This window comes from Nothoprocta perdicaria, unplaced genomic scaffold (assembly GCF_003342845.1).
Source record: "Nothoprocta perdicaria isolate Ctin4 unplaced genomic scaffold, notPer1 scaffold_176, whole genome shotgun sequence".
Classification (NCBI taxonomy): domain Eukaryota; kingdom Metazoa; phylum Chordata; class Aves; order Tinamiformes; family Tinamidae; genus Nothoprocta; species Nothoprocta perdicaria.
The window spans coordinates 640,010-652,573 of NW_020454938.1; the positions used below are offsets into that span (position 1 = coordinate 640,010).

Here is a 12,564-nt window from a genome sequence, read left to right on the forward strand (position 1 = left end):
GCTAATAAGTTCAAAATAGAGAGCTCTCAAAAAAGTCTAAATCCCACAAGTTTGTACAGAAAACTCTACTTTCAGACGGAAGAATTAATTCCATAAGGCAATACTGCGAAGAAAACTGTTTGGTTTCTACATATAACACGAGAACTGGCTTTAATAATATGCAGCATTTAGGAGTTAACAGAACAATCTACAGACTGTGGTAATCCCATGGCTGTGACTGAAAAAAATTAAGCTACAAAATGGGAGCCATGTCCAGTAAAACTAACTGGCAGTTAAATGTTCAAAACAATCATATTCTCTGACAATTAGAATGAACATTCTGGCAAATCTGATTAGATGAGTCATACTTTTAAAGCTAATGATTTTAATGCCAGTGGGCAGGCAGAGTGAGAAGCTGCTGGGAGCTCTGGCCTTCAAAAGACAGGCCTCACAGATCCCAGGCCTTGCAGTCAAGGCCTTGGACTTCCCAAACCCTGTGGTGATATTGGAGATCTCCAAGAGCTGCCTTGGACTTTCTCCTCCTTGGGCTATGAGCCCTACGTGGCCTCCTTGCCATCCCATTCCTACCATCCTGAGTACAGATGGAAGGTAAAGAGGTTGTACATGAGACTGGAAGGCTTAAGCAAGCATTTTGGGGAGGAGAAAGATGCTCTGCTGGTGGGTAACAAAACTACCAGATGGCTTCTGAATTGACCTTTAAAAGACTGATTATAAACTCAGAGAACAGTAGTGGGTAAAAGCAATCCAAAGAATGCCCTAAGATTCCTAAGGCTATTAAACAGGTTCAGTAAAAGACTGACAACCTGCTAAATTGTCCAAGATATTTCAAAAATTAGAGATGCAAATAGATGAGTTAGGCATTTAATGCAATTTGCAGCAGTGCTTCTGTGTATCTTTGGGCACTTGGCTTCTTTTATAAAACATGGCCTTGAATCCCTAGAGCTACTGCTGGAAAAGGGCAATTCTAAGGGAATTAAATTCAATCAGCTATTTGAGTGACTAATGACACTGATTCCCCAAATCAAAGTATTATTGTGTAATTGCACTAATTTCACAGATAAGAGGCACCTCTTAAGGACGAGGCATTGCATAGCTACAGAGAGGCAGATGACTGTTTGCAGAATAGAGAGCTATCGGGCAGAAAAAGAGAACAAATTGGTAACAACTTGTGCCAGAATCACAGGAAAGGTGCCAGCCAGTGTGTGTCCATTTAAGTGTCACCAATATAGACAGTGAAGGCATGAATAAAGCTTCAACATTATGCTGAGCCCGCAGCATGGGAAAAATGCAGGTATTTAAGCACAAGCAAAGCCCAGACTTCCATGTTTGACACAAATGTGCAAGCCAGAAGCTGCCAAGCACCATCTCTCCAGCTCCTCGTGAACAAAGGAGCTGCTGCAGAGCCTACGGAGGGAGCAAGGGGCTGTTATCACCTGTGAGAGAAAAGGCTGAGCAGAATTTTCACCAGGCACAGGGTTTAAATCAGCTTTATGGGCTTAAAGGCAGTAGGAAGCCAGTTTTAAGTGAACTGACAATGGCAATTTTACAGAACTGCCTAGAAAGGAGCAGAAGGGAGATATGGATTGAAGAAAAGCTGGAAAAAAGGGGCTTGTTACTCTAAGTATCCTTCAAGTCCCAAACTACGTTCACTACTTCAGAAAAGTATAACAGGACATATGGAAGCCTCTTGGTATGTCAATTAGTGAAAAATTATATACATGAAATGGGTACAACACTACACATCTTCAGTCTCAAGGATGCACCAGGAGTAAGCCAGGAGTTTCAAAACACTGAACAAATCCAAACAGAGCTGGGTGGTAAAGGTAATGAAGATCCTTCTGCCCTGCACCAAACTAGACTCCTGAGACTTCCTCAACATTAAAGGAGGCTCTGAATCATTTTACCCTGCCATATAACCATGCAAATGGTATAGCTGAGATTGGCAGGAGATATCTGCATTTAGCTAGCCTGGAGGGGATTTTTAAAGAGGCCAACCACAGTGAATCTGTGATCTGTGCAGACAGAGAGACTTTCCTCTAACTCAGGCAAATGCCTTGTAGCTCTTAAGGACACCAAAAGGGGTCAAGATCTCTGATGTCAGTCCTAGTAGAGACAAGATGTCATCTGATGGCTTCCCACAGCATTTGAAGGTTCTCCTAGAGAGACAAGCCCATGCACATTCACTTGTTGAGACGTATGGGGTCATTACCTAAATAATCCCTATTATTCCAAAGAAAGGCAGCCCAGCAAAAGGGTGGCCCCTTTCCCTGCTGCCACACGGCAATCCTGGCTGGCCAGCTCCAGTCCTGCAGCTGCCACCGCTGAGGGCCCTGTGCTTGGAGAGGAGACACAAGCAACGGTGACAAGTGACATCCACGCCGAGCCGAGAGCCCAGCGCCCTCCCTGCACAGCCCTGCTGCACCACCCCGTGCTGCTGCAACGGGCAGTATTAGCAGACCGAGCACCCTGCACTTTGAGGGTATTGCCTACACATCAATTACTACAAGGCAACAGGGTATTATTTATACAATAAGTGCTATATACACCAGCAAGGTAATACTTAGAGGGCAAGTACAGAGAGGAAAGTTGCAATTTGCTCTACAGCATCAAGATATTCTATGTATTCCAGGCTACCATGCAGGATTAGGGTGACACTTACATGCCAAGTTGGACATGAGTACAGGGTATTATTTAAACCCCAGATACAGTGGTAGGGAAAGAATATTATTTACTAGCCAAACCGAATGTAACAGCAGCAATAGCAGTAACTGTACAATATAATTTACAGCAGAGGAAAAGACATAATTTTCAGAGCAGTTATTACAGAACAGGAGAGGATTCTTTATGGTGCAGCACTGAGGAACTGCTTTGAAGCTAAGCACTATAGAGGTACAGGGTGTTATTTATACACCAAACACCACAGAAACTGTGTTTTTTTCATGGGGTAAGTAAAAGCAGCAGTTAATCATTTATGTGGAAACAATCCTGCAGTTTCCAATATGCGAACTACGTGATTATTTCAACCTTGAAGCTGTGGTACAGATGACGTAATGTTAATTATGCTCAGATCTACTGCTGCCGCTGCACCAGAGCGCCATTAATCCGGAGTAATCCTCTGAAGTCAAGGGGTTTATACCAGCAAGGCTACTGCATCTGCCCTTACCTCGTGCAAGGGGCTGTAGCAACAGGAGATTCCCAGGGCCACGGAAATGTGGTTACCCCAAACCTGGGTGAGATCCCGGCAGGAGCAACAGGATCTTGTGGACTGCAGCTGTGTGAATGACAACGAGGTTCCCAGCTGAAGAGATCAGCACCATCTTCACCTATTGTCAGCTGCTGGCCTCCACCTTTCCTTTATATATTCCCCCCCCCCCCCCAATCAGCAGGTTTTTGCTTGCCCATTTCTTGCTTTCCCTAAGGATTGTTTGGACTGTACAATTACTCCAACCTAAACCCCTTGCTTATTTAGCCAAATTTGTATCTTCTGTGGCCACAGCTTCTTTTGCCCCTCCATGGTTTCCTACATTACTGCTAATAAAGCCCAAGTCCTCTGACCAGCACTGACCAAGGGCACCTCAGAAGTCAAACTGCCAAGGAAATTGCCAGACCAGATAAAGCTAATGGTCCATCCGGGCCAGATCAAACCAATGGTGCGTCCAGGCCAATATCCTGTCTTGGATAAGGTCTATATCCCCAGCTTCCGAGCAAAGTTCTCATGATCAAAAATATGGAATAAATTGCTGAGGAGGAAGTTTTTTTAACACTAGGCATTTAGTGGTTAGCTTGTGCCTTGAAGCATAAGTATTTACATTCCATATTCCCCCACTAAAGTAAGCTAGGTTTATTGGGCATGGCTTAATAGACAGTTCTACTCCTCTCAGGCCTAACTTATGAGCATTTCCTTCCCTACTCCACCAGAAACAATTTCCTGTCCTGATCACTTTGTCTGTGCAACACAGTGTGGTTCCTCCCACATGTTCCTTTCTCTCGCATTGCCCAAGGCAGTTTGTTAAGCCAAGCATCTTCCCTCCAAGATCTGTTCTCTACATTGCTGGCATGGAAGATAACCATGTTGAGTTCCTTTTAACACCTACAGAACACCAGAGGACTTAAGAACATCCTTAGCTCTCAAGCAATTCAATAGCAACACAGTAGAAGCAAGGACCATCCACTTGCCCATGATTTGGAGTGACTCATTAACTGCAACAGCAAGTACAACTCCCAGACCAACCAGTGTACACCCCATCACCAGAATCCTTCACAGTGGTCACACTTACTGGCCAACATCAGCTGCAAAACCCTTAAGGCAGAGCGACATCTCTGCCAACCAAGGTGAGAACTGAGCAGCAAGGCAGGACCCAGCATCCAAGTTAAACTCAGGTCTCTCCAAAGGTTCCTCCTATTACAAAGGACCCAGCTCTTCTGTGGCTTGCTCTGGAGTGTGGAATGAGGCACAGACTGACATGCCTTGATCAGCACAGGGAATTGCTATAAAGGCAAAAGCCCGGATGACTTCTCATCTGAGGCCTTCTCTTCCCCTTCCTTTATCCCTGGCTTGCTCCTCTCTGTAGAGCCATTCCTGTGCCCTTGGCTCAGCTTCTGCTCCTTCATCTCCCAAACTTAGCAAGGTCTCCTCCTCAGTGAGTCCCAGGGAAAGGCAGAGCCACAGAAACACACAGAGACAGCTCACAGGCCCCTTCAGCTCAGCAGGAATGGAAACCCATGGACTTCCAAACCCCCTCTACAATCACCCTACTTGCCTCCCATTATCTCTCTTATACTCATTTCATTAAGGGGGGTCTAACACAGCCCAGCTGTCCCAGTTGATGGGCTAAAGCTGTCTGGAATTTAGCTAATTAAAGCTGATTGCCACACAGTGGTTGGGCTTGTAAAGCGGGGGAATGTAAGTGAGACCATCCATGGTGTTACTGCTTAACACCTCCAGGCACTTCAGCAGCCTAAGCACAGGCAGGGTTTTTGGGGGGCCAAAGTGAAATGATCCTAATATGAATGATCCTAATATGAATGATCCACCATTCCTCCCATCCTCCTTCTGTTTTTTTTTTTTTTTTTTTTTTTTTTTTAACTGAGCAATCTTTGGGGAGGCAGAACGTTGTGCAGGGAAGAAATGGAAACTTTTATTAAAAATGAGAGCCCAGTGAAAAGCTCACGGAGGGGAAAAAACCTCGGTGCGAAGCGTCTCTAAAAAAGCCTCCCGGTGAGCAGCACAAAACCCCCGGCCTATTCATGGGGCCAACAAAAAGCTTCTTTAGGTTTGCACTGTGAGTCCATTGAGAGCGGCGCGAGGCGGCCGCTCGCACCCCGCCCCTGTGCACACAGGCAGCGCTGCTCCGCACACAGGCCCGGCTGTTCGGCCCGCTCACAAGGAAGCACTGAATTTTTAAAAGTAAACTGTAAGGTTTCCGTTGTTGCACCGGGCTCAAGTATTTTTTTTTTTTTTTTATATATATATATAACAGCTCCCTCTTTGCCGCCTTGCTCTTTCACTCTTTAAACAGCCCTCAATGCTCCGGGCTGCTCCGCAGCCGCCGCGCTCCGGCTCCGTATGTGGTCCAGCCCCGCTATGAACACGGCTTTTGTTGCAGCTGCTGGGAAGCTGCCTGCGGACGGCACACACAGCCCGGCTTGTTCCACACGGAGAGGCCCGGGCGGCCTCGGGAAGGGGGGAGGAGGATGGGAGGGAGGGATGGAGCAGCTCCGGGAAGGCTGGATGCGCTGCCTTGCGGTGGAGCAGCCTGCCCGCCGCTGCACAGGGACACGGAGAAGCGAGCAGACGGAGGAGGGCGGCTGTGGAAAAGATGTCGCAGGCGGCCAAGAAAGGTCCTGTTGGTTTTTAAAGTGGGACTGACTGGCGCTTCACCAGCCCACGTTCTTGCTGGGTGGAAGTCAGCACGGGAAGGCAATGAAGTCACTGGATTCGACGAGGATCTGCCCCAGGCAGAGCAGGAGAGAAAATGCCAGGAACAGACTGGATTTTAGAGTCTCTAGGGGCCCTGGCCTTTATGTATTCCCAGGTGACATGAGAGCCTGTAGCCATCGGACTTCTCTTTTCATTTACACATTCATTCATTTCCTTCCTTCTTTTAAGTGACACTATCCATCCTCTTCTTTCTCAACACCTTAATGACCCACAGCCACCCAAACACCTTTCTAATTAGCCAGTACTTTACAAGGATGAGCTGCTGTTTGCTCTGACAGTGCGCAGCCTGCAAAATTTTACTCAATGCCCCTTTTCTCTTCAGCTGTTTTTCCCTCCATCTCTTTCACTCCCTCCATTTCCAGCCTCCTCCGTTCTCTTTGCTCATCCATCCTGCAGCCCTCATGCTGCTGTCAAACCCAGCTACTGTACGCGAGGTTGATTATAGGAAACATTAAACAGCAGTTCAAGTGGAACAGATGGAATTTTCCCTCCAAGGCCGTTGAGGCTGCTGAGATCACTCAGCTGGGACGGGCACATCTCCAGCCCTCACCCTCCGCCCCTGCCCAGCTCAGGTGGGAGACGACATCTCTCTCTCCTGCACTCTGACAGGAGCTTGAAACATCTCTGAAAGGGGGAAGATCTCCCCTTTGATCTACGAGGCTGATACGGTCTCTGAGTCAAGCAGGAAAATATAACGTCAAACAATCAAAGCAAAGAAACGCATAGCTCGGCTTCCAAAAGTGCAAGGGACCGTCCTTCCCCGCAGGATCGGAAAAACCCACAAATCTCAGCCCCCTAATAATTGATTCCTCCCCAACAGTCTTTTTCTGGAGTTTATATATAAAAATATAGTGACAAACGCGAGACAATTCCTTTCTCTCCCAACTATTTCCTCATGGGATATTCCCCCTTCTCCACATCTGGAAAAGTTATTTTAGAAAACTAAAGAAGCCTTTTTTAACTGAAGTTCTTGGCTAGACGACTCAAAAGGGAAGGTTTAACTGTGGGCTTTCCATAACAGCACAGAGAATAGACTGCTACTTAATTTAAATTCTTAAAGGTTTAAATGAAAAACCTCCGAAAGCAATAAAAGAATTAAAAGAAGGAATTTCTGACGGAGAATTTGAAAAATAAAACTTTTTAAACTCATCTGTTTTTGCAGAAAAGCTCAGTTCCCTGCAAACTACTGCTAAGAATACGGTGCATCTGTGGATCAATTCAGCAAGAGGGCAGGTAGCACCCGGAGCAGCTGACTGGAAGTATCCCAGGAGAGGCTGCCAATTCTCAGTCACTCATTCACCGCCATCCTCACGCAGGAACACGCTGTCAGACCTCTGGCTGGACACCCTCTTTTCATTCTCTTTCTGTACGTGTCACCCCTTATCCAGAACCGAGCAGCTCTACAGCTCAGACCGCCCTTTGCCTCCCCTGCAGCAGAACAATTCCACTGCTCAAAGCGGGAAACAGGAGAATCTCCCTTCCCAACATCTTGTGGCGTTTTTAAGAAGCCAGCAAAACCACATCCCCCTTCCCCAGTGCTCGGAAGCGGGATCAGAAATGTCTCCAGCACTCGAGTGACAGCTGAGCTCCGTCACTAAGAAACACCAATAGACTGGAGGGTCTTTTGGGGAGCAAGAGGGGTGAGAGCCCCTCTCTGCTCTCCCACCTGCTGCCATAGCCTATACAATCTCTAAAGCCAAAGAACTGGCTTTCCCTCCCTTCTCCCAGGGAACTAGTAAATTTGGCACAGAAATGCTGTGTCTGGCTATAGCTTTGCCCTAACGGGTCGCTTGTTGGTGAGGACCACAGCTCTGCGTGGCATCCGAGCGCTCCTGGCAGCCTTGGAAAACCGTGCACATTCCTGACAAACTTGTCTCTCCCAGGAGCGCTGTTTGCAGAAGCGAAACTTGGGGGAGAAGCTCGGGAGCAATCAGCTAACAACTTTCCTCACGTTTCTGCACTCTCTGCTCAGCACAGAAACAACCAATCCACTTATTCAGAGCCTGCGTCTATAGAGCACTGAGGAAAGAAAAAGAAAAGTTAAGGAAAAAAAATCACGGAGACGACAGAGGAAAGTGCAATACATTACCTTTAACAGTTCAGTGCACTGCTTCGAGAATCTAAGTCCCATACACCTGGCAGAGAAATTAGGTGTTTCTCGGCGTTTAATGAGGAAAGACCTTGCCACTTCTTGCTATTACTCTATGTCTTCTTCACAATCTCCAGATGAGTTTTCCTGGTTTTTTTTTTTTTTTTTTTCCCTGGTTCTCCAGAAGAAAGCAAAATTCCCTGTGTGGTATTTCAGGTCCTCTCAGGCAGTGGCAGCAGCAGCAGCAGGCTTGAAGAGTGAGTACTGTGTGTGAATGGCAAAAAAGAGAGAGAGGGTTGCAGACCACATCAACTGCCACTGGCTGCAAGAAAGACCATCCAACTCCTGTCAGCCTCCTTAGATACCTCCTGAAGAGCTGGCAAACTGAATGTATTGGATCCTCCTCTGAATTTTAGAGTAAAGGTAGGCAGGCATCCAGGGGGCAGGGGGAAATAGGAGGGTTTATGGACAGAAAAGGAAGCCCAGCCTCTTGGAAAGAGGAAAAAAAATAGAAAAGAAAAGAAAGAGGGGGAAAAAAAAAGCATTACCCAAAAAAAAAAAAAAAAAAAATACTGTAAATGGAGAAAGCTGAATGGGGAGTAGGGGATTAAATTTAGCGCTCTGGTTTGGAACCAGACTAAATGGAGCACCACAAGTGGTTGAGAGAGAAGAAGTAGTTTATGCAATAAGAAGAAACGTGGTTTATGCAAACTAAAATAAGATGAAGCTAATTAAGGAACCTGAGCAAAGTATGTGTGTCTGCAGTGCAGTCAATATCACTGCAGTCTGACTAGAAACGAGCAGATTTCCTGGGAAGCTCAGAGAGAGCAGCAAAGGGAAAAGTTTAGTGAACTCTCCTGTATGGAGAGAGCACAGGAAGGAGGCAGGTGATGGAAGGGGAGCTCAGGTGGGAAGCTGGGAGAGGATGGACAGCACTAAGAAATGGAAGCATCATAACTGATAAGCAACCTAAAAGCAGAGAAATAAGAAGTGATAAATGGAGTGGAGCTGTTTAAAAGTTGTGTAGGATATACTGGTAGAAATACTGAGCCAGCCAGCACTTGGGAATGGTGGAGAACCATGCAGCTACCCCCAGAGCTCAAGGAGGCTCCCATAACTGCATCCTTGGCCCTTGGCAGTGCTGTGGGAAAGTGCTCAGGAAAGATGAGGCTGTAATATGTTTTGATCCCCCCTTCCTTTTCTTTGTGTGTGCGTGTGTGAAATGATCAAGTAACTTTTGGTGGCAGAAATTACTGCTCTGGAAGGGCAGAATGGGTCTGTTGCTGCAGACCCATTGGGGGTCTGCCCAATGGCCAAGATACCCGCATCTTGGGTAGTGAAGGGGCCAAATGGCAGCTGGGAGGAATTGGGAACCTGATGAGACTTTCTTAGTTCAGGTAACTGTTCCTGGCTGAAAAAAGCCTGAGAGTAGACAGAGACCTTGAGCTTGCACTTCAGATGGACAAGAAGGTCCCCAAGTCAGGTTGAGACTATCTACACTGTGACTCAGTCTTTTCATCTACCCATTCATCACAATTCACTGATAAGAGACCTGTAGGAGATCAGTGTTGGTCAACTCTAACTGCACAGATACTGTATGATGCTGCCTGGGCAGTAACTACTTCCTCACCCAGCCAGTAGAGACTTCACAGAAGATGCCTCCACCAGCACACCTCCAATGCAGGAAACTCTGTATATCCAGGCAAATAAAAACTCCCTTGTACAGGCTGCAATATGGGTTACCAGAAAGAAAACAGCAGGAAGCTCAAAATGAATCACTTTCTAGGGCAACTTTGACCCAAGTCTCTATAGCCTAAAGGTTGCCACATTCTGCAGTGCTCTTCTGCAATGCTCTTGCTCTGCAAATCAGAGAACCACCTGTTTTTAAAAGAGATTTTTAAAGCTGGGAACTCCCCTGGGTTTAAAAATGAGACAGCTGTGACAGCCCTTTCCCTTAACATGCAATAGATCACCAGCATAAAGGCAAAGGTAGAGGTAAAGTTAAAGGTAAAGGTAGAGGTAGAGGTAGAGGTAAAGGTAAAGGCAAAGGTAAAGGTAAAGTCTGAATGAAATTGCGTGAACACTGTGTCTACAGTCTTGATTTTTAACCTCTGATCCAACGTGAACACCTTTCTCCTGGTGTGTTTGGGACTCTAAAGCTCTATGCTGCCTTTAGTGACCCAGCTCTGCCCGGAACAGCTGGACAATGTCTGTCAGGTCTGCTCTGTGCCCACCTTACACCCCAGCCATACATCTCCCCTCAGCCTCTCTCCCTCCAACTCTCTTTTCACATAATCTTCAGCACTGAAGATTTAATTCCAAATGAAATCTGCATTTCCCTCTCTTTTCCCAACACTCACCTTTGCATTCTAGTTTAAGATATAATATTTTTTCTGCCCTTCATGAATTATTTTGATCTCATCCCTCATTTCAAAACTTGCTTCCTTGCCTGCCTCACTTTTAAACCTGACATTCGTAGCCTGCATGCAGCATGTGTGCCCTCACGTGAGCGCCACGCATCCATCATCCTGACAGTTAATGTTCCCAGATCACAGGGCACGGAGACACACTTCTTTACGTAACCTGCCTTCTCGTGTGTAACTTTTTCCATCTTGGAGATTCACGGCCAGTTTTTGGCATGGCTCTTACCCTTTTTTTTTTCAGCACCAAAGCACTAGATGGTAACTTAAACACTTTCCTGGTACCTTTATGCTAAAGGTCAGAAGGGCAGGGAGGAAAAACTCTTCACAACCATCAGAAAAAAGACAGAGTGTTTGCAGACCCATTTGAAATTCTTGTATTTTATTTCCTCTTCCCTCTCATGCCTTTCAATGTGCCTTGTAAGTGCCTTTATAAGGGCACTGTCTGCCTACATCAAATGTAATCTTCCACCCACTGAGGTCAAGTGGGAGCCTTCCCTCTGACTTTAAGATCCTCAGATCAGTCCCAGGGGCTGGTGCCGTCTCCAGCTGTGGAATAAATTATTGGAGACATCTCTGCACGTGCCGTCCTGGCCAGCCCACTGTTCCTCGTGCTGCCTTCCCTTTGATATCCAGGGTGTCCCTGCTCCGCACCCACAGCACAACATGGCCAGGCAGCAGCTGAGGACAGACAGAAGGGCTTCAGGTGGGATTGTGCCTTCATCAGGGCTCAGTGCTTCGAGTATCACGTAGACAGGAACTATAAAATGCGACCTCGCTGATTTTGTTCTGACTCATGTATAGGAGCGACTCGGCAAGAGCTCACGCCTGGCCACAGCCCTTTCTTACTGCAACAGAAAGGCCGTTTGGGGAAATGCATCCGGGTTTAGCTGTTTCTCTGTGGAACAACTGTGAGCCCTGTGTACCCTCTGCTGCTGCTTTGGTTTGGCAAAGTAAGCTCTATCTAAACTTCGGTGAGGTTAAGCCAAGGACTAGAGAAAATTCCACTTCGGGGCTGACCAGCTAGGAAAATGTGATGCTTCTCACAAAGTGGTTTCTTAGCAACTTCAGGGAAAGGAAGAGAAACCGCTCAGTACCTGTCGGCTGTCCCATTTTTTTGTTTGCATCAGGAATGATTGGAAAAACAGCTAAACATGTTCAGAGAAATTGTGATTCATAAACTGACACTGAAACTGGTTCTGTTTGCTTGTTTTTAAGCTGGCAAAATTTAACACCTTACTTCCTTCTAGAGGGACCAGGATAGAAAAGTTGTTCAAATGACTTTTGTTTGTTGTTTAAAGCAAGGAAGCAACAACAATTCAGAGGTCCTTTAAATACAGGTAACAAATGACAAAAGTGCTATAGTTAGGTAGGATTTTTCTTCTTGAATTTCCAAGGAAGACCATGTCTATTCCTAGTAAAGTTCAGTCTTCATGAAGTGCAAATATTTGGACTGAGAACAAGTCCTGTGTACAAGGAAGAGTGAAGAATAGCTTTGCACCGAAAACTCTTGAATATCCAGAATTTGCACAGTGGATATGGTCACTGAACGAAAACAGGCAGAAAAGGAAAGAAGATAGAAAAAAAGATTGAAAGAGTAAAACTAGCAGTTTTTCAAAAGCAAAGAAGGGCAGGCTTGGGTGGCTTCCTAGAATTAAAAAAAAGGGGAGGAAAAGAAAGAAGGAGAGGAAATAAAGACCAGATCGAACAATAGAATAGAGTCATCAAACTGCTTTTAAAAATTGCACAAACCTCACTACTTACTGTTCTGAACTACTGCTGCCTCTCTGCAACTGTTATTTCTAAGCCACTCACAGTCCTAAGCTCAATCCCTCATCCTCCTCCAGAAGATGAAGAGGAGGAGTCTGTATCCCTTGGACACTTATAATTTATAGGATTATTATCATATATGAATGCTAATTGGGCATTAAAGAAAGGTAGAGACACGAGTGGAGCTTATGGGATCCTGACTATCCTGCACAAAGTTAGCTGAGTGGGGGTACAATTTAAAAGTCTATACAATTCTTCAGAAAAAGTCACTGGAAACCTAAGGGCATTTAGGCAGCTTTGAGCCTTTGCTTAGCAGTACTTTTCCTGGTTTTCAGTTAGCATTT

General features: G+C 46.0%; 1 protein-coding gene across 1 annotated transcript in view; it reads right to left on the reverse strand.

Annotated features, from left to right (window-relative positions):
- ACAN (aggrecan) overlaps positions 1-8,091 on the reverse strand; it is a 47,006-nt gene extending 38,915 nt beyond the window's left edge. The window contains exon 1 of the mRNA XM_026036324.1: positions 8,031-8,091. The gene's annotated coding sequence lies outside the window, so the exon portion shown is untranslated. The remainder of the gene's footprint in view (positions 1-8,030) is intronic.
- Between the last annotated feature and the right edge of the window lie 4,473 nt (positions 8,092-12,564).